The 27,503-nt window shown below is 37.4% G+C and overlaps 1 long non-coding RNA gene across 2 annotated transcripts in view; it reads left to right on the top strand.

The window, feature by feature from the left end:
* Positions 1–27,503, top strand: part of LOC127492741 (uncharacterized) — a 296,618-nt gene that overhangs the window by 232,297 nt on the left and 36,818 nt on the right. For both annotated transcript variants that reach the window (XR_011382034.2, XR_016220177.1), the window contains exon 4: positions 10,309–10,397. This is a non-coding gene — a long non-coding RNA (uncharacterized LOC127492741). The remainder of the gene's footprint in view (positions 1–10,308; positions 10,398–27,503) is intronic.

The following is a 27,503-nucleotide window of genomic DNA, read 5'->3' as shown; positions in this document are numbered from 1 at the left end:
TAAGTAACTGATGTTGATGAATCAGTATTTCCTTTGGGGTGTGGGAAGAACACATGGCAAAGTCTTAACTTTTAAATGATTATCAGTACACCAAGTAACAGCACATAAGTTCTTAAATTATGCCATAAGAAATATAAAAGCAGCCTAAACAATTATACAACTAATTCATTGTTTTCACTCTTAATCAGAATAGACACTAAAGGTGGCTGATGCATCACACAGATTATAAGTAACTATTTATTACCTCTTTCATAGATGTAGCCTGTGACCTTCAAGAAAGCATACAGTCCCTTTCCTTCTTCAAAGAATTGGGCTTTTAAAAAAAAAAAAAACTAGATTCAAGAAAGAAAAAGTCAAAATTGGTAAGTAGGTTGCTTGGACAAAAAGGAGGAAAACAGACAACATATACTTATTAAATATATACTTATTAAATCTCTGGGTAAATTCTATGTCTGTACGAAGACGCTAAATGTAAAGAGACCTCTTAATGTGGCATAAAGACGTTTGTGAATGACTGGTCATGAGAGCAGAATGTCAGCTTTGCTGTGGCTTCACAGTCCATGAGAACATCAAAATGCCCATCCACAGAACAAATTCTGCCTTCTTCTATCCATTCATGAGGTAGTTTCCATGGATTCTGGCCGGATATCACAAACTAAGGCCAAGAGGTTATCCAAGACTTCATCCCTGATTGGCGGACGGGGTCTGGAGGGCGTCATCTCCTGGGTCTCCTCCACTTCACTGCGGCATCGGCTGTGGAATCCCAGGGCCACAGTGATCGGCTTTGAGCTCCTTCTGCTTCTTTAGGCAGTACCATCCAACTTCAGCCTGAGCTGCAGCTTTGGCCTGCTTTAGCTCTGGTTCTTTCGCTTGTGGGTTCAGACATGTTCCCCACGGCTCCACTTCGAGGCCTGCAAAGCAGCAACAGACCCGGCCATGGCCATGGGTCTCTGCATCCATGTTTCTTAATGATTAACAATATGATGGCATTAATGACAACTAATATTATTAGGATGCTATTGAGTTACAGATTATAGGCTGAAAATTTTGTTGATAGTGTCTTTTTTACTACACAAAGTGTACAGCAGTACAATTTCCTACAGGACTGCAAACTCTGCATTATTGTTTTGGTTTCACAGATTAGAAATCTGAAGTTTAACTAATAAATGAATTGGCCAATATCATATCATAAGTGACAAAACTGAAAATTAGACTCAATATATTATTATACAGAACATGAATTACCTAGATTTTCAATTTATTCTCCATTTATTAGAATCTTCCACACTTACAATATCATAATCTCCATCTCTCTCCCTCCACACACATACACATGCACATTAGTAGTACATTTTACTTATTCTATATTTATTGAACTTCTGGATATCAATTTACAGAAATTGTGCCCAATTTGTATACCTCTGGTATCACCTAAGATATTTTATTTTCTTTTTCTTCTTTATAAGTTCCAAGTTCTAGTCTTCATTTATTTTTTAAGCTCTGGCAAAAACAAATAATATGCATTTATCCTCTTTCTTCCCTTGTATTGCAAATGTGAATTGTTTTTAATTTAAGGTTAACAAGTTTCCAGTAATTCACATATACAGATTTAGGAACTTAGTGATACTTTCTACCCTACTCTCCCTTGCACCCATGCTCCCACACTTTCTCTTCTCTCCTCTTATTCTCTCTGCTAATTTTTACAATGATCTACTTTCAGTTTACTTTACACTCATAAGATTAATCCCACATTAAGTAAATAGTTAAACAAATAGTAAGTAGAAAAAAACACTGTTCCTCAACAATAGATACATAAGGGCTGTAAATAATCATCAGAACTCAAAATGTCAACTTCACTCCTATGCATTACATTTTTGGTACTCTATTAGTTACAAAAGGTCAAGGAAAACACATAGTATTTGCCTTTTTGGGACTGGCTTATTTCACTAAGTATAGTGGTTTCCAGTTGCATCCATTTTGTTGCAGAAGACAGGATTTCATCCTATTTTTACAGCTAAGTAGTATTCCATAGTGTATATATGCCACAATTTCCTTATCCAGTCATCAGCTGATGGACATCTCGGTCAATTCCGTATCTTGGCTATTGTGAATTGATCTGCAATAAACATAGCATTACAGATAATTAACTCATGCTGCTTTCATTTTATCTGAGTAAATTCCCAGGAATGGGATTGCTGGGTTATTTTATATATCTATTTTCAGCTTTCTGGGATATCTCCATACTGTCTTCCACAATGCCTGTACTCATATCCTCTTAATCTTTTAAATGTAGAGTGTTGTATTGTTATGCATAAAAATGATACCGTACAGTAAATGTCTAAGTCTTTTCCATTTTGCATGATTGAAACTCTATACCCAATAAACAGCAAATCACTCATTTTCTTCTTTCAGCAGCACATGGAAACCATCATTCTATTCCCTAGTTCTATGAGTTTAGCTACTTTAGGTAATTGGAGTCATATGGCGTATGTTCTGCTGTCACTAACATTTCATTATTCAAAATGTCTTCAAGGTTCATCAGTGTTACAGCATATAAAAGGATTTCCTTCTTTTTAATAAGTAATGCTCATTTTTATATATCGTCTGTTTTCTTTATTCATTCATCCAAAATTTGATGTTTAATTTATCCCCACCTCTGGATCACATGGTAATTCTATTTTTAACTACTTGAGAAACTTTCATACTGACTTTCATACCAGCTGTACCATTTTTATTACCATAAATAGGGCATAAATGTTGAAATTTCTCTACATCTTTGCCAATCCTTGTTCATTTCTCCTTCTTTCCTCCCTTCCTCCCTTCCTCCGTTCCTCCCATCCTTCCTCCCTTCCTTTCTTCTTCTCTTATTTGTAATGTCCATCCTAACAGGTGTGTGATTATAACTCATTTTAGAGATGATTTGCCTTTTCCAAATGGTTAGTAACATTGAGCACTTTTTAATACACCTTTTGACCATTTGTATGTCTTTGGAAAAATCCCTGTTCAAATACTTTGTCCCCTTTTTTAATGGGTTATGGGTTTTTGTTGGTTTGTTTGTTTTTGAATTGTTTTTATTTTTCTGTTCAGTTGTATGAATTCCGTGAATGTTTTGGACATAAACTATGTATAAAATACATGATTTGAAAACATTTTTTCACATTACACAGGTTGTATTTTCAATTTGTTATTTGTTACCTTTGCTGTGCAGAAAGCTTTTAGCCTGCATTAGTCTCACTTACCTATTTTTGCTTTTGTTGCCTGTGCTTTTGGTGTCATATTGAAGACATCATTGCAAGAGTGAATATTGTAAACATTTCTCATGTTTTATTTTAGAAGTTTTATAGTTTCAAATATTATACTAAAGTCTTCAAAACATTTTGAGTTGATACAAACAACTTTTCATTCTTTTGCCTGTGAATATACAGTGTTCTCATTGCTGTTTGTTGAAGAGATTATCTTTTCCCATAGTGTCATCTTGGCATCATTGTTAAAAAAATCACTAGACCTTACATACATGAGTTTATTTCTGAGCTCTCTGTTCTATTCCATTTTGTTTTTATGCCAGTACTATGGCATTTTAATTACTGTAAATTTATAATGTTATCTGAAATCAACAAATGTTTGACCTTTAAATCATATTTCAAATCAATAGTATTTTGGCTATTCTGTGTCCTGTGTTTGTTCCATAGAATTGACATTGTGATTTTGATGGGGCTACACTGAATCTTTAGATCATTTTACTAGTTATGCAGTTTTTTAAAAGATTATTTATTTACTTGAAAGTTTAGAGTTACACAGAGAGAGGAGAGGAAGGGGGGGGGGGTTCACTCCCCAGCTGGCTGCAACAGCTGCAGCTGTGCCGATCCAAAGCCAGGAGCCAGAACCTTCTGGGTCTTCTCATGCGGGTGCAGGGGCCCAAGGACTTGGGCCATCATCTACTGCTTTCCAAGGCCACAGCAGAGAGCTGGATTGGAAGTGGAGCAGCCAGGACTCAAAATGGCACCCTTAGGGGATGCTGACACTGCGGACGGTGACTTCAACAGCTATGCCACAGGTCTGGCCCCAGTTATGCACATTTTAACAATATTAGAACTAATTTTATTAATGTTTAGAAATGCAACTGATTTTTGTATACTGATCTGGACTCTGTTGAATCAGTTTTTTGTTTCTTGAAAAATTAGGTGCAAATCTACATGTAAGTTTATATTATCTGTGATTATGGATGATTTTACTCCTTTACTTCCAAATGTGGATGCCTTTCATGCCTTTTTAAAATGAATATAAAAGGTCAGATTTCATGTATTTTATAGATAAAATTCAAAGACAATAATGCTACTTCTCTCTCTTCCTTCCTCTCTCCTTCTTTTTTCCTTCCTTTTTGAAAATATTTGTGATAACATATTTTCTTTTTTTCACTTTTATTTAATGAATATAAATTTCCAAAGTATGGCTTATGGATTACAATGGCTTCCCCCCCATAACGTCCCTCCCACCTGCAACCCTCCCCTTTCCCACTCTCTCTCCCCTTCCATTCACATCAAGATTCATTTTCGATTCTCTGTATATACAGAAGATCAGTTTAGCATACATTAAGTAAAGATTTCAACAGTTTGCTCCCACACAGAAACATAAAGTGAAAAATACTGTTTGAGTACTAGTTATAGCATTAAATCTCAATGTACATCACACTAAGGACAGAGATCCTACATGAGGAGTAAGTGCACAGTGACTCCTGTTGTTGACTTAACAAATTGACCCTCTTGTTTTTTCAATATACTTTATAATCACAGGCTTATTGCTCTAGCAAATATAGTGTTCAACAGGTATTTTCTTTCCTAATTCCTCTGTATGGTGTTTTCAGTAATACATTGAATGGAAGTAGTAAGAATGGGTATCCTTATCTTGTTCTTGACCTTGAAGAAATGCTTTCAGTTTTTCACTGTTGAGTATTATGTTACCTTTGAGTCTTTCAAATGGCACCTCATTTATGTCAAGATAGTTTCCTTCTATCCCTATTTAGTTGTGTGTCCTTTTGAGTTGAATTTTGTTAAAAAATTTTCTGAATCTGATGATGGGATATATATTTTTCCTTCATTTAGTAGTAAATGAAATTCATTAATTTTGACATTTTGAACCATCCTTGCATACCAGGAATAAATCTCACTTGATCATGGTATGTGGTCTTTTTACTGAACTATTAGATTTGATTTGCAAATATTTTATTGAGAATTTTTGACGATATCTTCATTAAAATTATTCTGTGCTTTTTATTTCTTGTCGTGTCTTTTTCTGGTTTTGGTATCAGGGTTATGTTAGTCAGATATTTCGTAAACTCTCATCTGTTTATGACTTAGTTCTTGAGATTTACTTTTTCATTTTGATTTCACCATGTTTCCCTATTTTCACATGATTCATATCAAAATAACCCTTCCAGTGCTTGTGGATTGGTTTCTCAGATAGGAAAATCTTGATTAATTAGCCCAACTAAATATTTTGGAAGCTTTTGATTTTCTGGTTCCATGTATGCAATTTCTGTTGTACAGACTTAGTTTGGTGTCTTGTTGTTGTTGTTGTTGTTTTTCAGTGAGTTAGTAATCTCTGATTCTTCTGTTGTCTTTTTGGCACTGAATATCCTCTGGTTCAACAGCATCAAGTTCTTCAGCTCTTCCTGGTTGTCAGTACCCATCAGGCATCTGAGTATACTAGTTCCCTGTCAGTACCCTGAATCTGGTCAATCAGCTATTAGGTCCTAAAATGCCTTTACAAATCTAGAATACTGTATTTCCACTCCACCTCTCTTCTTCCCTCAGAAGAATCTTTGAACTGTGCATGTGCTCCTGATCATGCTGACCCTTGCAAGCTGCAGCAAGTTGACTGCTACTTTCCTTTGTCTTAGCAGCTCCCAGATATCCAAGTTATACTGATCCTGGCAGCGCTCTAGTGACATGAGATGGTAACCAGTCCCTCTTCAGATGGCTGAAGACACAAAATTCTAGGTGCATGCTCTCCTGTTCTTCCCTTTGGAAGGAGAAGCTTCAGTTTGTGTATTTCTCTCAACCAGGCTATTAGGCACCCACGGACTACCTGCAACTTTCCTTTGTTCTTCTGTGTCCCACATGCATACAAGCTGTCAAACTATATGTGCTCCAGGGAGGCAAGACAGAAGCCAGTGTATCAGGAAGACCTCCAAAATATTGGAATATTAGAGGCACATTTCACTCTCTCTTTTCCTCTTAAGAACACGTGACATGCCAGTGCATTCTTTCTTGGTGCTGAGATGTGCTGGTTTGGGTAAATGGCTGATGCAAAAAAGTAAAATTATTCTTACCTTTTTCAATGTGGCTCTTCTCGACTTTGTGTTCAGCTGGAGTATTGCAACTTTGAATTCTCATAAAAGTACTTTGCTACTTATATCATTGTTTTTTAAAATATGTATTTATTTTTTATTTAAAAGTCAGAGTTACAGAGAGAGAGGGAGAAGCAGAGAGAGATAGAGATCTTCTATTTGCTGGTTCACTCCCCAGATGGGCTACATTGACCAGGGCTGAGCCAAGTCAGAGCCAGATGCCAGGAACTTATTCTGGATTTCCCATGTGGGACACAGTGGCCCAAGCACTTGGGCCATCTTCTGCTGCTTTTCCCAGGTGCATTAGCAGGGCTTGGATCAGAAGTTGAGCAGCCCCACATGAACCAGCATACATGTGAGATGCTGGCATCCCAGGTGGTGGCTTTACCAGCAAAGCCACAATGCCAGCCTCTTAAATTATTATTATTGTTGGGAAATAAGGAATGGAATGTCCTGTTCCATTGTGTTGCTGATGTAACATTTCAAGAACATTTTGTTATGAAGTCACTGTACAATAATTTCAGTATGCTTAATATCAATATAACACTATTATCTAATAGTTTAAATTCAGATTTGGGAGATTTTCTACAAAAAATTCCTTTATAGTCCTTAGATTAATTCTTTATTCTGCTAGAATATTTCCAACTTTTTTTTTCTTTTATGACATTGACATTTTTGAAAACACAGAGCAGTCATTTTCAGCAATGTTCCTCAATTTTAGTTTCTCTTTTTTCATGATTCAATTCAATGATATGGTTTTGTTGGGAATACTGAATGCCAAATAATTGTATATTTTTCAGTACATCACATTAGGAGATACATGATGTCATTTTGCTGTATTATTAATGATGTCAACATTAGTCATTTGTTGAAGGTATTTGTCAGTTTTCTTTACTGTAAGGTGAATATATTTTTCTTAGGAATGAATATGTAATATGCTGCCTTAGAATTCATTTTCAATTTAAGTTTAAATTTTTCACACCCAAAGCAAGGCTTATTCACCCTTGATACGGTTTCTAGGTCTGTACCTCCCAGCAGCTCTTTGTTGTAGCAATCCAAATATCTGTATGACTACTTCTTTCTGGGACAACTAGACACAACCTAATTTTGGGCCCTGTTGCCCGCATATCCCATGTGGACTGCAGAGATACGCCACATGGACCACCCCTTGGTCTCAGCATGACCTCTGGATCTCAGGTCCATTTGCTTTAAGCCTCAAATCGAAACTCCCCAAAATGGGCTGGTGCCATGGCTCACTTGGTTAATCCTCTGCCTGCAGTGCCAGCATCCTACATGGGTGCTGGGTTCTAGTCCCGGTTGCTCCTCTTCCAGTCCAGCTCTCTGCTTGTGGCCCGGGAGGGCAGTGGAGGATGGCCCAAGTGCTTGGGCCCCTGCACCCGCATGGGAGACCAGGAAGAAAAACCTGGCTCCTGGCTTCAGATTGGCACAGCGCCAGCCATGGCAGCCACTTGGGCAGTGAAGCAAAGGAGGAAAAACCTTTCTATCTGTCTCTTTCTCTCACTGTCTGTAACTCTACCATTTCTCAAATGAAAAAAAAAAAAAACACTCCCCAAAATAACCTATTTGGATAACACTGTGGACCCAATAAAGACATTGGTTCAGGGCCTGCTCTCCCTTCTCTATCTACACACTTCTTTAACTCCATGTGTGTGACCTTCAGGAGTGCTGTATATTACCTGCATATCCTCCCTTCCCCTTTCCAGGAACTATAAGTAATAAAATCTATTTCTCTATCTCTGTCTCTCTTTATCACTAAATGGGTTGCCCTCCATTTTAAAGATTCTAAACTAAAACAACAGTACAAACCCTGAAAACATATAAATAAATTTTTCACCATCAATGTTTAATCCATTCTATTCATTGCTAATTATTGCCTAAATCAAATATTACAGTGATTATATGATTATATAATGATGATTTTTAAAAGTGTGTTGTGTTATGATAGAAGGCTGTCACATCAAATTACAACATACTGGGTCATTCAAATAACAGAGGTGAAGTTTTTCACAATTCTGGGGTCTGGTTTGTTTTTCTCTGAGGCCTCATGTCTTGCTTGTAAATGACTACTTTCTTCCTATATCCTTATCTCACATGCTTATCCCTTTATATTGTCCAATTGCAGTCACTTTCTGGGCTATTGAGTGTTAGAGATTCAAGAGATGAATTTTAGAGAAACTGTATCCAGTCTGTAACATGTATAGTTTATTCCATATTTGTTAGGTAGAAATCTACTCTAAGAAAGATCTTATATTTTATATACACACATGCACACTCATGTGTATGTACATATATTTTTAGTACTGCCTATGAATTATTTAAAAATCAGTATTTTATAATCAAAACTGTCATTTACTTCACTGGTCAAATTATTCCAACATTGATCTGTATAGGAACCCTTTCAAGCTAATAACTCTCGGGTCATTTTTACATGATCTCTTAACTTATTTCACCCTTCCTTATTCTCTGGAAAAAAACATAGGTTCTAGGTTCATCTCACACTTCCCTTGCTGTAGTCCTAGAATTAGCCAGTTCTCCAAGGAATCCTGGTTGATTTTGGTGGGTAATGGCATTTACAAACCAATGTCTGAGCTACATTTTATGTTCTTAAGCACTATATGAAAACAGTCAAAACATACAAAATGGGATTAACACATTATAATCAAATATTGATTAGATTAATACATATAATAATAATGATAATGATAATAAGGAAACACAGGGTTCAAGTGAAAAAAATGATTAAAAAGTCTATTGTGATAAGAAAAAATTAATAACCAAATTTTGATAATATAGCTTGCTGGTATTGAGCAATATATTTTAAATTGCAAACCTTGGAAAGTGTGGAGTACATGAAAATATTCCCCCAATATATCTGGTATATAGAACTGAATAGTACACTCTTCCTAATTGCTCCCCTTTTAGGCCTAGTCTTCACATATATTCCTAATTTGCTTCCTTGGTAAATCAAGTTACAGAAGACCTTTAGAGTAATGCTCAACAATCAAGACTAACATGAGAGAATAAATTCAAATACCACTAGACGAATAGAGAATATTGCTGACATAAGTTGTTAATAATGAAAATACTGACCAGCAAAGAAACTCACTGATGTAGGATCTGTCTGAAAGCATATTGATTCTTGAGTACATTAATCCCTTATAGAGAAGAATTAATGTCAAAGAGTGAGTCATGGGCCAAAATATAAGATACTTTTAAATGCATTTTCAGAGCTTACAGTGTGCTTCTCTGTGGCAACCCTGGTCATTAAACAATTCAGATGCTCTCTATAACATGATCCCATGATACATCAAAGAGAAAATAGAGTTTTAAAAGAACCTTCATTCTGTGTCACCATTTCAAAGCAGAAGAGTACCAATTAGTACTCTGGGAGGTGGTAACTTATCATTTCATTTAAGGATGTCATAAAAGAGAAGATTTTCAGAGCTCATTTATTGGATCATTTCGTCCTTTTTTATTGTTGTACTGAATTTGTACAAACAACATGTTAGGCAAACATTGTGTCTATTGTGTAGCTGTGGAGAATTAGTTCTACAACTGTTAAGTGATTTTATGAATGTCATGCATCTTTGAAGACTGAGATCAAAGATTCAACTTTCTGGAAGCAGAAGCCATTGATAATATTTTTAGAGTTAATAGTTTAATATCCTATAAAGGTGATGATCAGTCAAAGAGGACTTTTGAGAATAGTAAGTTATTTTATCATTTTTATACCCCTTGTATAACCCAGGTGTTGTGAGGGAAAATATGCAGAATAGTGAAATATGTGTATGCTTGAGACAAACATTTCTTGGTTTGAATCTTTGGACTTGATATAAAACAGGAACAAGAAGACTCTGACAAGTGGAAAGAAGTATGAGACTGCCGAGGGATGTTGAAACCTGAGTGATGGATGGATTTTCCTTTTCCCTTGAATATCCCAGGTTGCTGTTGGAGAAGTCCACAATAGGAGTTGGGGTGGGGAGAGGACTGAGGAATTCAAGAAGAGCCTTTTCTCCTCCAGACAACACAAGTAAGTTTTTAATAATAATTTCTCTGCTGTAGCTAAACACTGCAGAAAATACTTCAGTCTACCCCTACCTCCATAAGCAAAGGATTTCTATCTCACAAGGGCAATACAAGGCAATAGACCAATTTGTGCATTAGAACATTGCCAGAGGAGACCAGTTATAACAGAAGATTCAAATGAAATCCAGAATTCCATATACTATGTTTCACATAATGATTCCTGGCTTCAGTGGAAAAGGATTTGTCATACCAAGAATCAGGAAAGTCTCAACTTGAATAAGAAAAGATAATCAATGGGTGTTCAAACTGAAATGGCACAGGTACTATAATTATGTGTCAAGGGGTTTAAAGAAGCAATCATAATAATGCTTCAGGAAGAATGACAAACATGTTTGAATTAAATGAAAAGCAAAAAAAGCTCAGCAAAGAAATAATAAGTATGAAGAACAAGCAAATGTGACTCACAGAACTGAAAAATGAAACAACCAAGTGTAACAGGAGTAGGTGTTTGGTTTAGTAGTTAACGATGTCAGGTCGAATGTCCAGGTCCCGAAACAGGAGGGTATTGGGATTCAAGTCTTAATTCCTGCAGCTAATTCCAGCTTCCTTCAAATGCAGACCCTGGGAGGCAACAGAGCAGGTGATACTTTAAATAGTTGAATCCATGCCACTTATGTGGAAGGCCTGGACTGAGTTCTCAGTCTATTCCTCTCTCTCTCCATTTCAAGCAATAAAATTAGTAAAAATATAAAACCAAGAAAGACACATTATAGTGAAATTACTGAAACTAAAGACAATAACTCTTGAAAACAGCAAGAAAGAAATGATACATTAGCTATAGAGGAAAAACAATTTTGTTGACAATGGATTTCTCTTCAGAAACAAGGATGAGAAGGCAGAGGCATAAAGGTACTGAAATAAAAGAAGTATGAAACAAGAAATCCATAGCAGAGAAAGTATCCTTTCAGAATGAAAAAAATCAAGACATTCTTACATGATAGAAAACTAGTAAAATTTGCTGCCAAGAGGCCTATGTTAAAAATTACCAATAAATTTCTATGGACGTAAATGAAAGAATAAGAGGAAAACCTTGAAAATCAGGAAGGAAGAAAAAAATGGGAAGAGAAAAAATATTGGTAACTACAAAAACCTTTCTTTGTCTCCTGAATTTTCTAAATTGTATGATGGTTCAAGTAAAACTTATTACAGTCTGATAAGGTTATCTATGAACATAAAATGTTTAGAATAATTATAAATAAGGAAGTATTTTGGAATTAAATGGAATGGAATTTTTATACTTCATTTCAAGCACAGAATGTTAATGCTAGTATACTAGTGTGTATATATATATGTTATCTATATATGATATATGCATATAATGTATATAGTATAATACTTCAACTAACCACTAAAGTGGTATATAAAGAAATATCCTCAAAACCACTATAGACAAATTAAAATAGAATACTAAAATATATTTAAGTAGCTCACAGAAAGGAAGGACAAATAAATAAAAAACAGAACAAACAGAAAACAAAAATAATAAAGCAAACATAAGCCCTAATAAATCAATATTTACATTAAATATAAATTATCTAAATAATAATTAAAGGCCAGAAGTTAGCAGAGTAGACTGAAAACAAATCACAACAAAAAAGACCCAATTATATGTACTTTATATGAAACTCACTTCAAATATGAATTGAATCCCTATGCCCTCCTCTTTCTAGAAATATATAATTACTGTTTTGTGATTTGTTAGATAGATAAATAAATAAAGTTTGAGAAAGACCAAATTTTCCCACTAATATATATATATATATATATATAATATATATATATATATATAAAATTAGGTAGCCTGCATGGACATAAGATAATAATAATAATCAGAATATTAAATTACTCATCCTAGTTGACTGCATAGAAAAAAAATTGCCCAGGGACATGAAAATTTCCTGAATGTGGATAAGAAAAAAAAATTGTTGTATACAGTAACAGTGGTACAGTTCCTTTTTGTAAAATATTTACATTTATTATATAAAAAAGAGATGAAATTAAGCTCATCTATGAACAATAGGTAAATAGTTTTACAAAGAAATGGTTATCTCTGAAAACAACAATTCATCTTATACTGAAAGGAATGTTCACAAAGGATTTGACTTTGTTAATCTAGTTTATCAAAACGAACACTTCAAGCCAAGAAAATATTGCCATCATTTAAAGCCTACAAAAAAGGTGTTTACATTGTGGAAAATGATTTATGAAAACATTTAGGGTACCTAAGAAAAATTGCTGCTACTATTAACCAACTAAGAGCCTTTGAAATAGTTATTCTAAGGATTTTGCTATTGGGAAAGTTTATTTTAACTTTCCAACAGGTAGACATAATCTCATCCTAACAATGCTCTAGAATTTAGATGTATCCTAATATTGATGAAAATGGAATTTTACCTCCACATAAATCAGTTACATAACAACCTGCATTGTTCAAAGAATGTTTTAAAAATTTACAAAATCCTTCTATTGCATTGTGTGAAATTGAGGAAGCAATAAGTTGTTATGATAAATAAATAAATAAATAGATATTCACTGGCTTTCTTAAACATTTGAAAGCTGAGGCTTCAAAATTTTTATATAACAATGCCTTACATCTCAGCATTTAGGAATAAAAACTCAAAGCATACAAAATCATTGCAGTTCTTCTAATCTAAGTCTTAAAAAGAGCACGTATCACTCTACTAAAAAACAATAATATAGATTCACATTAAACTTATATGTAATTCAAGTAAGGCTATTACTTCTTTAAATAGAAACAACAGAAAGATAAGTACCTTTTAACATAATGTGTTGCTTGCTGTTCTTTTTCCATATTAAAAATATAAATACAACTTGCAAATTAAATAAGTACCTTTTAACATAATTTGTTGTGGGAGTATTTTATTTCCCATTGCTCTGGTATTTCTCTTTGTTTTTTTTTTTTTTGATTTTTTCTTAATATTGTACATTGTGTCTTATTAATACAGTATTTCCTTTTTAAATATATTTATTTTTAGTTTAAAGTTCTAATATTTCCTCAGGTTGGAGATTTATTTTAGTGCTTTTTATTTTTGTCTTATTTTTATTATAAAAATTATAACCTGGATTTAATTTTTAATATTAGTTTTCTAACCTTCTATAAATTTTATAAATGTAAAATAATGCATTTCACAATGATATCTCAGAAAAGAACCCATTTGTGGCCACTCTTAGCTGATAAAAACAAAAGCTTTATTGAAACCTTTTTTAAGTTTGTGCATAATGAGAAAAGGGGGGTGGGATAGGGAAGGAGAGAGTGCGAGAGAGAGATATCTTCCATCCACTGGTTCACTCTCTAAGTTCAAATGGCTCCAAGAACCAGGACTGAGCTAGCTTGACACAGGAAGCAGGAACTCCATCCAGATCTCCCATGTGGGTGGCAAGAATACCAGTACTTGGACCATCTATCCTGCTTTTCCAGGCACGTTAGCAGGAGTTGTATCAAAAGTGGAACAGCCAGGACTCCAACCTGCACTCTGATTTGGGATGCCAGCATGGCAGGTGGAAGCTTAATCCTGTGCCACAAAACTGGCCCCCTTACATGCACCTTTATGTAATTCTCAGAACAAGTGTTTCTCAGAATAATTTTTAGAATTTTTTTTTTAAATTTTAAAAATTTGTGTAAAGGGAACAAATTTCATATATATAGTTTTTTTTAAAGATTTATTTATTTATTTGAAAGAGTTACAAAGAGAGAGAAGGAGACTCAGAGAGAGAGAGAGATAGAGGTCTTCCATCTGGTGTTTTACTCCCCCATTGACCGCAACAGCTGGAGCTGTGGCAATCCGAAGGCAGGAGCCAGGATCTTCTTCTGGGTCTCCCATGAGGGTGCAGAGGCCCAAGGAGTTGGACCATCTTCCACTGCATTCCCAGGCCATAGCAGAGAACTAGATTGGAAGTGGAGCAGCTGGGACTCGAACTGGCACCCATATGGCATTGCAGATGGCAGCTTTACCTGATATGCCACAGCACCAGGCCCCCCATATATATAGTTTCATGATACTTTCCACTCTACCCATCTTCTCTTTCTTGTTCCCATCCTACCTCTCCTTCCTTTTTTTATTTTTCTTCTAAGTTTTACAATGCTGTTCCTTCAATTTACTTTATAATCAAAATCATAAATTCCACTAAATAAAGAATTCAACAAATATTAGGTAGAATGGACAAGCTATAAATAGTAATCAAACCTCAAAGCGTCAATTTAGTGAATATGCATTGCTTTTTTGGTGCTCTGTATATTAGGATTTTCTTTTTTAAACTTTTATTTAATAAATATAAATTTCCAATTACAGCTTATGGATTACAATGGCTCCCCCCCCCATAATTTCCCTCCCACCCACAACCCTCCCTTTCCCACTCCCTCTCCCCTTCCATTCACATCAAGATTCATTTTCAATTCTCTTTATATACAGAAGATCAGTTTAGCATATATTAAGTACAGATTTCAACAGTTTGCACCCACATAGAAACACAAAGTGAAAAATACTGTTTGAGTACTAGTTAAAGCATTAAATCACAATGTACAGCACATTAAGGACAGAGATCCTACATGAGGAGTAAGTGCACAGTGACTCCTGTTGTTGACTTAACAATTTGACACTCTTGTTTATGGCATCAGTAATCACCCTAGGCTCTTGTCATGAGTTGCCAAGGCTATGGAAGCCTTTTGAGTTCACTGACTCTGATCATATTTAGACAAGGTCGTAGTCAGAGTGGAAGTTCTCTCCTCCCTTCAGAGAAAGGTACCTCTTTTTTTGATGACCCGTTCTTTCCACTGGGATCTCACTCGTGGAGATCTTTCATTTAGGTTTTTTTTTTTTTTTCCCCCAGAGTGTCTTGGCTTTCCATGCCTGAAATACTCTCATGGGCTTTTCAGCTGGATCCGCATGCCTTAAGGGCTTATTCTGAGGCCAGAGTGCTGTTTAGCATATCTGCCATTCTATGAGTCTGCTGTGTATCCTGCTTCCCATGTTGGATCATTCTCTCCCTTTTTTATTCTATCAGTTAGTATTAGCAGACACTAGTCTTGTTTATGTGATCCCTTTGGCTCTTAGTCCTATCATTATGATCAATTCTGAACAGAAATTATCACCTGGACTAGTGAGATGCATTGGTACATGCCACCTTGATGGGATTGAATTGGAATCCCCTGGTATGTTTCTAACTCTACCATTTGGGGCAAGTCAGCTTGAGCATGTCCAAATTGCACATCTCCTCCCTCTCTTATTCCCACTCTTACATTTAACAGTGATCACTTTTCAGTTAAGTTTCAACACTTACGAATAACTGTGTATTGATTACAGTATTTAACCAAAAGTATTAAGTAGAACAAACAAACAAAAAATACTAAGAGGGATAACGTATTAAGTTGTTCATCAACAGTCAGGGCAAGGGCTGATCAAGTCACTGTTTCTCATAGTGTTCATTTCATTTTAACAGGTTTCCTTTTTGATACTCGGTTAGTTGTCACCGATCAGGGAGAACAACTGATATTTGTCCCTTTGGGACTGGCTTATTTCACTCAGCATAATGTTTTCCAAATTCCTAACAGGGATCATTTTTCAGTTAAAATTTAAACACCTAAGAATAATTGTGTGTTAATTACACAGTTCAACCAATAGTACTAGAACAAAAAAAAAATACTAACATGGATAAAGTATTACATTGTACATCAACAGTCAGGACAAGAGCTGATCAAGTCACTGTTTCTCATAGTGTCCATTTCACTTCAACAAGTTTCCCCTTTGGTGCTCAGTTAGTTGTCACCGATCAGGGAGAACATTTGATATTTGTCCCTTTGGGACTGGCTTAATTCACTCAGCATGATGTTTTCCAGATTCCTCCATCTTGTTGCAAAAGACCGGGTTTCATTGTTTTTGACTGCTGTATAGTATTCTATAGAGTACAGTATTCTATAGAGTACATATCCCATAATTTCTTTATCCAGTCTACTGTTGATGGGCATTTAGGTTGATTCCAGGTCTTAGCTATTGTGAATTGAGCTGCAATAAACATTAAGGTGCAGACAGCTTTTTTGTTTGCCAATTTAATTTCCTTTGGGTAAATTCCAAGTAGTGGGATGGCTGGGTTGTATGGTAGGGTTATATTCAGGTTTCTGAGGAATCTCCAGACTGACTTCCATGGTGGCTTAACCAGTTTGCGTTCCCACCAACAGTGGGTTAGTGTCCCTTTTCCCCCACATCCTTGCCAGCATCCGTTTAGGTAGATTTCTGTATGTGAGCCATTCTAACCGGCGTGAGGTGAAACCTCATTGTAGTTTTGATTTGCATTTCCCTGATTGCTAGTGATCTTGAACGTTTTTTTCATGTGTCTGTTGGCAATTTGCATTTCCTCTTTTGAAAAATGTCTATTGAGGTCCTTGGCCCATCTCTTAAGTGGGTTGTTTGTTTTGATGTTGTGGAGTTTCTTGATTTCTTTGTAGATTCTGGTTATCAACCTTTTATCTGTTGCATAGTTGCGAATATTTTTCCCATTCTGTTGGTTGACTCTAAACTTTCCTGACTGTTTCTTTTGAAGTACAGAAACTTCTCAATGTGATACAATCCCAAATGTTAATTTTGGCTTTGACTGCCTGTGCTTCTGGGGTATTTTCCAAGAAGTCATTGCCGGTACCTATATCTTGCAGAGTTTCTCCAATGCTCTCTAATAATTTGATGAAGTCGGGTCGTAGTTTTAAGTCTTTAATGCATGTTGAGTGAATTTTTGTGTAAGGTGAAAGGTAGGGGTCTTGCTTCATGATTCTGCACATGAAAATCCAATTTTCCCAGCACCATTTATTGAATAGACTGTCCTTACTACAGGGATTGGTTTTGGATCCTTGATCAAATATAAGTTGGCTGTAGTTGTTTGGATTGATTTCTGGTGTTTCTGTTCTGTTCCTTTGGTTTATCCATCTGTTTCTGTACCAGTACCATGCTGTTTTGATAACAACTGCCCTGTAGTATGTCCTGAAATCTGGTATTGTGATGCCTCCGGCTTTGTTTTTGTTGTACAAGATTGCTTTAGCTATTCGAGGTCTCCTGTGTCTCCATATGAATTTCAGCATCATTTTTTCCAGATCTGAGAAGAAGGTCTTTGGTATTTTGATTGGTATCACTTGAACCTATAAATTGCTTTTGGGAGAATGGACATTTTGATGATATTGATTCTTCCAATCCATGAGCATGGAAGATTTTTCCATATTTTGGTATCCTCTTTTATTTCTTTCTTTAAGATTTTGTAATTCTCATCGTAGAGATCTTTAACGTCCTTGGTTAAGTTTATTCCAAGGTATTTGATTGTTTTTGTAGCTATTGTGATTGGGATTGATTTTAGAAGTTCTTCCTCAGCCGTGGCGTTGCCTGTGTATACAAAGGCTGTTGATTTTTGTGCATTGATTTTATATCCTGCTACTTTGCCAAACTCTTCTATGAGATCCAATAGTCTCTTAGTAGAGTTCTTTGGATCCCCTAAATAAAGAATCCTATCATCTGCAAGGAGGGATAGTTTGAGTTCCTCCTTCCCAATTTGTATCCCTTTAATTTCTTTTTCTTGCCTTAAAGCTCTGGCTAAAACTTCGAGAACTATGTTGAATAGCAGTGGTGAGAGTGGGCATTCTTGTCTGGTACCAGATCTCAGTGGAAATGCTTCTAACTTTTCCCCATTCAATAGGATGTTAGCTGTGGGTTTTTCATAAATTGCTTTGATTGTATTGAGGAATGTTCCTTCAATACCCAGTTTGCTTAGAGTTTTCATCATGAAAGGGTGTTGTATTTTATCAAATGCTTCCTCTGCGTCTATTGAGATAATCATATGGTTTTTCTTCTGTAGTCTGTTAATGTGGTGTATCACATTGATTGTTTTGTGAACATTGAACCATCCCTTCATACCAGGGATAAATCCCACTAGGTCTGGGTGGATGATCTTTCTGATGTGTTGTTGCATTCTGTTGGCCAGAATTTTATTGAGGATTTTTGCATCTATGTTCATCAGGGATATTGGTCTGTAATTCTCTTTCAGTGCTGCATCTTTTTCAGGCTTAGGGTTTAAGATGATGCTGGCTTCACAGAAAGAATTTGGGAGGATTTCCTCCTTTTCGATTGTTCTGAATAGTTAGAGAAAAATTGGAGTTAGTTCTTTAAATGTCTGGTAGAATTCAGCAGTGAATCCATCTGGTCCTGGGCTTTTCTTTGTTGGGAGGGCCTTTATTACTGTTTCAATTTCTGTTTCAGTTATGGGTCTGTTTAGGTTTTCGATGTCTTCCTGGTTCAATTTAGGTAGGTTGAATGTGTCCAGGAATCTATCCATTTCTGATAGGTTTTCCTGTTTGCTGGCATACAAGTCCTTGTAGTAATTTCTGATGATTCTTTTATTTCTGTGGTGTCTGTTATTATGTTTCCTTTTTCATCTCTGATTTTATTGATTTGGGTCTCTTCTTTTTTTAATTAGTTGGGCCAATGGGGTGTCAATTTTGTTTATTTTTTCAAAAAACCAGCCCCTCGTTTGGCTGATTTTTTGTTATGTTTTTTTTGGATTCAATCCTGTTGATTTCTTCTCTGATTTTAATTATTTCTCTTCTCCTTCTAGATTTGTGTCTGGTTTGCTGCAGATTTTCTAGATCCTTGAGATGAATTGAAAGCTCATCTATTTGATGCCTTTCCAATTTCTTGATGTAGACACCTATTCATATAAACTTTCCTCTTAATACTGCTTTTGCTGTATCCCATAAGTTTTGGTATGTTGTGCTGTTATCCTCATTTACTTCCAGAAAATTTTTGATTTCTTTTTTAATTTCTTCTATGACCCATTGTTCATTCAGGAGCATGTTGCTCAATCTCCATGTGTTTGCATATGCTCTAGGGATTTCTGAGTTGCTAATTTCCACCTTCATTCCTTTATGGTCTGAGAAGCTGCATGGTATGATTTTAATTGTTTTGAATTTGCTGAGACTTGCTTTATGGTCTAGTATGTGGTCAATCCTAGAGAAGGTTCCATGTACTGCTGAGAAGAATGTAAATGCTTTATGTGTAGGATGAAAAGTTCTGTATATATCTGTGAGATCCATTTGGGCTATAGTGTCGTTTAAATCTACTGTCTCCTTGTTGATCTTCTGTCCTGTTGATCTGTCTATTTCTGAGAGTGGAGTATTGAAGTCCCCCAGTACTATTGTATTGGGGTCTACGTCTCCCTTTAAGTCCGTTAACAAATCTTTTAAATAAACGGGTGCCCTGTAAAATGCTGCATATACATTGATAATCGTTATATCTTCCTGTTGAATTGATCCCTTAATCATTATATAGTGCCTCTCTTTGTCTTTCCTAACAGTTTTTGTTGTAAAGTTTATGTTGTCTGATATTAAGATGGCTACGCCCGCTCTTTTTTCATTTCTGTTGGCATGGTATATCTTTTTCCAGCCTTTTACTTTCAGTCTGTATGGATCTTTGTTGGAAAGATGTGTTTCTTGTAAGCAGCAAATAGATGGGTTTTGTTCCTTAACCCAATCAGCCAAACTATCTTTTAACTGGACAGTTCAGGCCATTAACATTCAATGTAACTATTGATAAGTAGTAACTTTGCCCTGCCATTTGCCAAAGATAAGTTCTAATATATGTTTTGAACTTCCTGTGATCTTTTGCTGTGAGGTTTCCTTCCTTTACCTTCTTTCATATTGATGACCGTGTTTCTGTGTTTCTGTGTGCAACACATCTTTAAGCATCTTTTGCAGGGCTGGACGAGTGGCGACAAATTCTTTCAATTTCTGTTTGCTGTGAAAGGTCTTTATTTCACCTTCATTCACAAATGAGAGCTTTGCAGGATATAATATTCTGGGATGGCAGTTTTTCTCTCTTAGTACCTGGGCTATATCTCGCCATTCCCTCCTAGCTTGTAGGGTTTCTGATGAGAAGTCAGCTGTGAGTCTGATTGGAGATCCTCTGAGAGTAATCTGACATTTCTCTCTTGTACATTTTAGGATTGTCGCTCCCCCTCTTCGTGGAGGAACGACACAGGACCCTGCGCTGTTCTTTCGTCTGCTCGGCCCTCCCCGGGTTTGCTGCTGGTTCTTCCCGGGTTGGCTACTATCCCTTCCACCTCCGTGGAAGGGCAGTTCCCCCTGGCCACATTCCCCACTTCCGCAGGGGAGCGGCACACCGCCGGCCGGCTTTCTCGGGGGCTGCACGGGTTCCCTTAGATGTTCCCCATAGATGTTCCTGGTGCATGCCGTCTCTCTCCTCCTTTATAGTCCTCCTCCGCCAATCCCAACTCGGCTGCCCACACGCCGAGTACGCTGCTCTCCTCCAATCAGGAGCAAGTCCTACAGTTTATTAGTTGAACTGGAGGCAGCTGTGCGGAAGCTGTTTACTTCTCTCCCAGCGCCATATTGTGGGAGAGCAGATGCATAGAATAAGTCTTAATTCCAGTAACAGTCTAGTCCGGTTTGCTCCCCACAGATCCCCCTTTCTTTTTATTTTTGGCGTTGATACGCGCCTGTCTTCGGTGTCCCGCGGCACACACTCTGCTCTACTTGCTAGAGTTGCCACAGGCTCTTACAAGTCCTATCAATCAGGCAAACCGAATCCGGGTCCTCTCTTCGCCCTGTTGTGAGGAGGTTTTTAGGCGCTGATGCGTGCCTGTGTTCGGTGCCCTGCAGCGCATGCTCTGCTCTGCCTGCAGGGGACTTACAAGACCTATCAGGCAAACCGAATCCAAGCCTTCTCATTGCCTTATTGTGGGGGAGACTTATTAGTGTTGGTTCGTGCCTATCTTCGGTGACCTGCAGCTCATACTCTGGTCGAGCTGCTTGCTGGCGCTTACCGCCTTAAATCAGGCAGACCGAATCCAAGCTTAATATTGTTGTATTGTGGGGAAGCCTTACTGATGTTAATTCGTGCCTGTCTTCGGTGACCTGCGGCGCATAAGCTGCTAGCTGCCCGCAGGTGCTCATCGCCTCACTTGATTAGGCAGACCGAATCCAAGCTCTCACATTGCAGTGTTGTAGGGAGGCCTTTTTATTTCTCTATTTCTCTATCTCCGGGCATTCCTATTTCTCCCATTTTACTTCTATCTTCCAGCATTCCTATTTTTCTCACTTTACTTCTAAAACTTCTGTTTCTCTTATCCCTGCGGCTTTCCGGCACCTCGCCCCGCCGGCGGGTTCCCGGCTCTGCGCCGCTTCAGCCCGCGCGCCTCTCTCATCTGCGCAGCTTCCCGGCTTTGCACGGCTCGGCTTCGCGCGCTCCGCGGTCTCCACGCTTAACCCTTTCGCGTCTGAACCACGGCCTACGCCAGCCCTGTTCCCTATCTACTCACGCCCCGTGCTCTCTGCACGCGGCGGCTTCCGCGAGTAACACAGCGTAGCTTACGTGTCCGCCACTAGCACTCAATCTAAGTTCCCCGGGCTAGCCTGGCGAATTCAACCCAGCGTACGTCTCCGCCCCAAGGTTTGGCTTCCCGTCCTTTGCTCCCCGGGCTAATCAGACGGATCCCAATCTGGCTTGCGTCTCAGCTTCTGGTTTCAACTTTTCGCCCCCTATTCCCGGGCTAACTTGAGAACCCCAAAGTGGCTTTCGTGTCCGCCTTGGCCTGCCCCCCACGGCTTCAATTTCCCTAACATTTTTCTCTACCCGGTATGTTTCCCTAAGTTTTCTTCCAACAATATTCCTCCCTCATTTCTCCTGGCTTCTCCCCACAGTCCGTATCCGAGTCTGTTTGTTCTAGCTTTCACTTTCGCTTTCAACCTTAGAGATTCCTCCCAGCTTCCCCCCGTAGTCCGTATCCGAGTCTATGCCTAGGCTTTCAATAGCTTCTTCCGGCTCCTTTTTCGTCCGGCTTTTCCCTAGGCTGTTTGCTAGTCTCTCTCTCCGGTATTTTCCCTAGGCTGTTTGCTAGTTTCTCTCTCCAATATTTTCCCTAGTTCTTCCCGTTTCTTCCCTCCTAAGTTTCATATCCGTCCTAGGTTTCCTATCCGAGTCACGGCACCATTATGTCGCTCCCCCTCTTCATGGAGGAACGACACTAAGCCCTGCCTAGGTTTCCTATCCGAGTCAGGTTTCCTATCCGAGTCACGGCACCATTATGTCGCTCCCCCTCTTCGTGGAGGAACGACACTAAGCCCTGCCTAGGCTTCATATCCGAGTCACGGCACCATTATGTTGCTCCCCCTCTTCGTGGAGGAGCAACAAGGATCTCTTCTTTATGTTTCACTGTGGTGAGTTTAATTACAATGTGTCGTGGTAAGGATCTCTTTTGGTCATGTTTATTAGGGGTTCTATGAGCTTCCTGTACTAGGATGTCTCTGTCCTTCTCCAAACCTGGGAAATTTTCTGCTAGTATCTCACTAAAAAGGGCTCCTAATCCTTTCTCCCTCTCCATGCCTTCAGGAACTCCTAGAACCTGGATGTTGGTTTTTTTAATAGTATCCTGTAGATTCCCGACAATATTTGTTAGATTTCCAATTTCCTCTTCTTTTCTTTGGTTTGACTGTATATTTTCCTGTTCTCTGTCTTCTAAGTCTGATATTCTCTCTTCTGATTCACCCATTCTCTTTTTAAGGCTCTCTAATGTGTTTGTCATTTGATCAATTGAATTCTTCATTTCATTATGATTTCTCGTCACTATCACAGTTTCCTGTTGTACTAGTTGTTTTGTTTCATTTTGATTCCTCCTTAATATTTCATTTTCACGAGAGAGATTTTCTATCTTGTCCATTAAGGATTTCTGTAGTTCAAGAATTTGTTTTTGAGAACTTCTTAATGTTCTTATCAGTTTTTTGAGATCTGCTTCTTGCATTTCTTCTATCTCATCATCTTCATAATCTTGAATTGGGGTGTCTTTTTCATTTGGGGGCATCATAGTGTCTTCCTTGTTCTTGTTACCTTGGTTTCTGCATTTGTTGTTTGGCATACTGGAGATATTCTTTGGTTTCTTCACTCTGGTGTTTTTTCTCATTATACTATTACGCTTGATTAAGTGGACTGTCTGCTTTTGATGGATCCTTAGAGGCTGTGATGGGTTTGCCAGAGAGCTCTGTTTGGTTCTTCAGGGTTAAGGGTGTGCCAAAGGTGACTCACCCAGATTGTTCTCTCACTAGCTCGCTCGCTCTCTCTCTCGCTCTCTTTTTTTTTTTTTTTTTTGACTCAGTTGGGAAGTAATTCCACACAGCTGAGTGGAATTCATGGTAGCTGATGTATGAAATCTGGCCCCTGTGGGTATTCGTCTGCTTACCCCTGGGACCACACAGAGTTTATGTAGCTCTCAGTGTGGTCTCAAATTTCTCTGCAGTTGTTGCCAAGGCTACCGAGTTTGTGTACTCGGTGAGTTCTCTCGCCCTGCCCCCCAATTTTCACAGTCTCAGTTAGTTAGCTCCACACTTTCACTAGGTCTTAACCTCCTGTTATTTTTCCCCACCAGAGTCAGGTTTTTCTGCTTGGCTAATGGCCGGCGCCTCTTTACATACGTAAAATGGTGGCTGCTCTTTGTCTTGCTCGGCTTTGTAAGGTGAGTGGAGAGAGAGGCTAATGTCCGTGCCAGTTCCCCTTATTTATTCATTTTTTTCTCTCCTCCAGTCAGCCTGCTGAATTTTCCCCAGTGGGGCTTCAGGCCTCGTTCCCTGTAGGCTCTTTCTGCCTTTCCCCGCCAATGTCTCAGATTACCAAGGTTTTTGTCTCAGCTCCCCTTCCAGCGCTGGCGCACAGACTCTGCAGCTCGGCTTCTGCGGCTCGGTTTCCACGTGGTGGGTGACCTTGCTCTCCCCATAGGTCCTCCGTGTCACATCCACTAGATCAGAAGAGTTTCCTCTGCAATTTTTTCCTGAGCCTTTTCCTGAGGCTACAGTAACTCCACTTTTATTAAACTATCTTTTCCCAGTCTATCAGTGCGCACCCTCACTATTCCACCATCTTGGCTCCGCCCCAGGATTTTCTTAACTTTGCCAGTAGCCATACTTCTGATTGATTAGTCAAAACTTAGCATTTTTTTTTACAGTGTGTTTGAGATAAGGTCCATACCTTATAATTGATTAACACAGCTTTTTAATTTCTTCCAGATTCTAAGTGTTCCCTTTCTCTTCCTTGTTCCCTCTCCCTTCTCTTCTCCTTTCTCTGTCCCTCATCTTAATTCTTTCTCACTCGCCTGCCCCTTCCTTGCAATTTATTTGTTGAAGAAACCAGATGGTTAGTCATACAGGGTTTATGTATGATGCCACCCATTTGTATTCTTTAACATCTTCTGTTGCCCCATGTTTTGACTGCCAGTTGATAGGTAGTGCTATATCAGATACAAGATTGAGTTTGAAAAAGGCAAAACAAATATGTTGTGCTGTGGATTTTATCAGGAGGCCCACAATATCTACTTGATTCTCATTCTCTGTTGCTAATAGCTGTTGGGGACCATTCAATCACTCAATGTGCCTTTTTTTTTTTTTTCATTACAGCCTGCAAAATGGAAATATTCTAATTCTGTGATTCTTTGTCTTTTTATTAGCTGGGATATTTCTGTAAAGAGAGATCTCCTGCCATCAACTATTTAGTTACCTATGGGTGGTTTCCTTGGAAAAGGAAGGATAAATTATAGAATATCTCTCATATTTACTAAATGTTAAAATTTAACTGATTGGAATGTTAAAGGTTTTTTTTTTTCAATTGAGAAGAGTGAAATATAGAATATGACTTTCTTTTTCCTCCAAATAAGAATTTAAGATTTTTTCCCCAAAATTCTAAAAACAGACCTAAAAAGTGAAATCAAGTGGACTTTATAATTTCCTCACTGACAAAACTCACTGTCATTCTCAGTTATACTGTTACTCTTGATGGTGCTACTATGAGTGCAAATCAGCTCTTTGTCTAGAGATAAAGCAGTGCTATGGTATCTTCCACCAAATGGTTATCAAACTTTATATCAAGGACAATAAGGAAATGAATTTGTTTCCAAAGATTGCACATGTTCTAGCTTTAAAAACTCAGTTAAAATACTTTTTAAAGTTAATTTTTTAATATCCTCAAGACTTCTTGGTTAGATATCAGTATTTATGTCTTAGATAAATGATGTTATTTTACTTGGGACGAGCCATAAATCTTCTGTTGTTGATGGTACATGAATATAACTGATCATTTGTAATCATGATAATTTTGAGAAATGGCAGACCAAGTATACTGATAACAAACTTTACAAATGTCTTCAAGTCAATCTTAGCTCTTCTGTGTGTGTCTTTTAGAGAAGCAATAATTAAACATTGAGAAATAAAAAGATATCTGCCAAAGGCGTTACAGAAAAGATTTTTCAACTTTCTGTCTCAGAGTACTTTATATAATCTCAAATATAATGGAAATTTTTATTTTAAGATCCCTGATCATCAAGACTGCAAAACAGGGCTATTTGTATTCAGAACCTTGGTTGTTTGAAAATGTGTGTAGTTATTTGTCTTTTTTATTTACAGAGATTGGTGCTAATGGGTATGTCAAATTGTTGCTTAGAATTTAGTCTAAAAAGGCTCTTTATGTAAGCTTTATAATAAGCTGTTAGGCTTGCAACTTTTAACTTCAGAAAAGTGCTTAGTATTCAAAAGTATGCACTGCTATTTGGATATAAAAATGAGTTATTCATATTCATAGGCATGTGTATGTCTGTGTGTACAAATACATAAAAGTAATTGTAAAAATCAGAAGACTTACACACCCACCTTACCCTTTGCAGAGGGTCAAAGAACTTTTAGCTTAGTCTCTGAGGATTTCTTTCTATTACAAATATGAAAGTGGAATGTTAAAAAAAAGGTCTAAAATTTAATAATCATAAAAAAGCTACCCAAGACCACATTCAGCTTGATGGCTCCAGAGAGTAGAAAGAGATTATGTTAAAGCATAAATGGAGCTTTAACATTTTTAAATCCAGAAGGTCTAATCTAATCTAATCCTTTTCAATCCAATTTTTTAAAATGCAGCCTAGACATCAGATTAAAGCATGTGCTTTGCTTTCTAGGCCATTTTAAACAGACTCAGCATCTGTGCTTCTGACCCTTCATGTAGCAGTTAAAAAAACAATAGCAGTGATTTAGAAGAAAGAAAAATAGAATCCATCCTATATATGTCTGTATGTATACATGAGCATATATACTTATGTGTATGTGATTTTGCTAAAATGGATTAAAATATTATTGCTATGCATTTTAAATGGACAAAAATGGCCAATCAGATTTCAGGACAACTTGTAAAGATAATATTATTTTGTAGTGTGCTTCATTAGCTTCTGCTTCACTGCCATGCTGGATGCCAGTTGCGGTTTGAATTTGTCTCATGTGTACTCTCCATAGACACACTAGAGGCCTGGACTTCCAGCTATTTCCAGTTTGCTTGAATTATCCTTTATGTGAAAGCTACTGCTGGGTTAATTACCTTTAATTCACGTTCTTGCAGTCCCCCAGCCAACACAGGCCTCAGATCTCAGAGGTGCACACACCAGGCCTCTTGCAACACTGTAGCCTGGGCTTTAGAAACACAGCATATTACTTCCCCTTGCATTTTCCCATGTTCATCACTGCAGAACAACAGCTTTTGCCTTGTGGCGATTCTGATTTATCCTCAGAAACCTTTTATTTTCAATTTGGAATGAAGATACATGTACTTAGGTCCATGAACTTCAAGGACATACATACCATGTATTGTGATGTAGCCCTCAATGCAACTGCATTGTTTGCTGTGGTATTTAGCAATAACATTTTTACTTGAGGTTTGCCTGTTATAATTTTTACCTCTTCTTGAAACAGATTCTGAAATTACTGTCTTTAAAAAATGCATTTACTTAAATATGAACTTTTAAAAGGGCCATAGTTATTCGTTTGCTAAAGATTGGAAACATTATTCTGAAAGTGATTGGATAACCAGTCAGCAGCCATTCACTTAATACTGAATTAAGCAGAAATCTCCCATTTCAATGTCTGAGTCTATCCTTTGAATTATGAGCTGTAATCAGAGGCTCTCATAATGTTTTGTTCATTCTGCTGGTACTGATCTCAGATGATATTTGGACACTTAGAGACAAGTTG

Source organism: Oryctolagus cuniculus, chromosome 14 (assembly GCF_051225735.1).
Source record: "Oryctolagus cuniculus isolate XC-2025 breed Fujian yellow rabbit chromosome 14, ASM5122573v1, whole genome shotgun sequence".
Classification (NCBI taxonomy): Eukaryota; Metazoa; Chordata; class Mammalia; order Lagomorpha; family Leporidae; genus Oryctolagus; species Oryctolagus cuniculus.
This window is presented reverse-complemented; position numbering and strand designations above follow the sequence as displayed.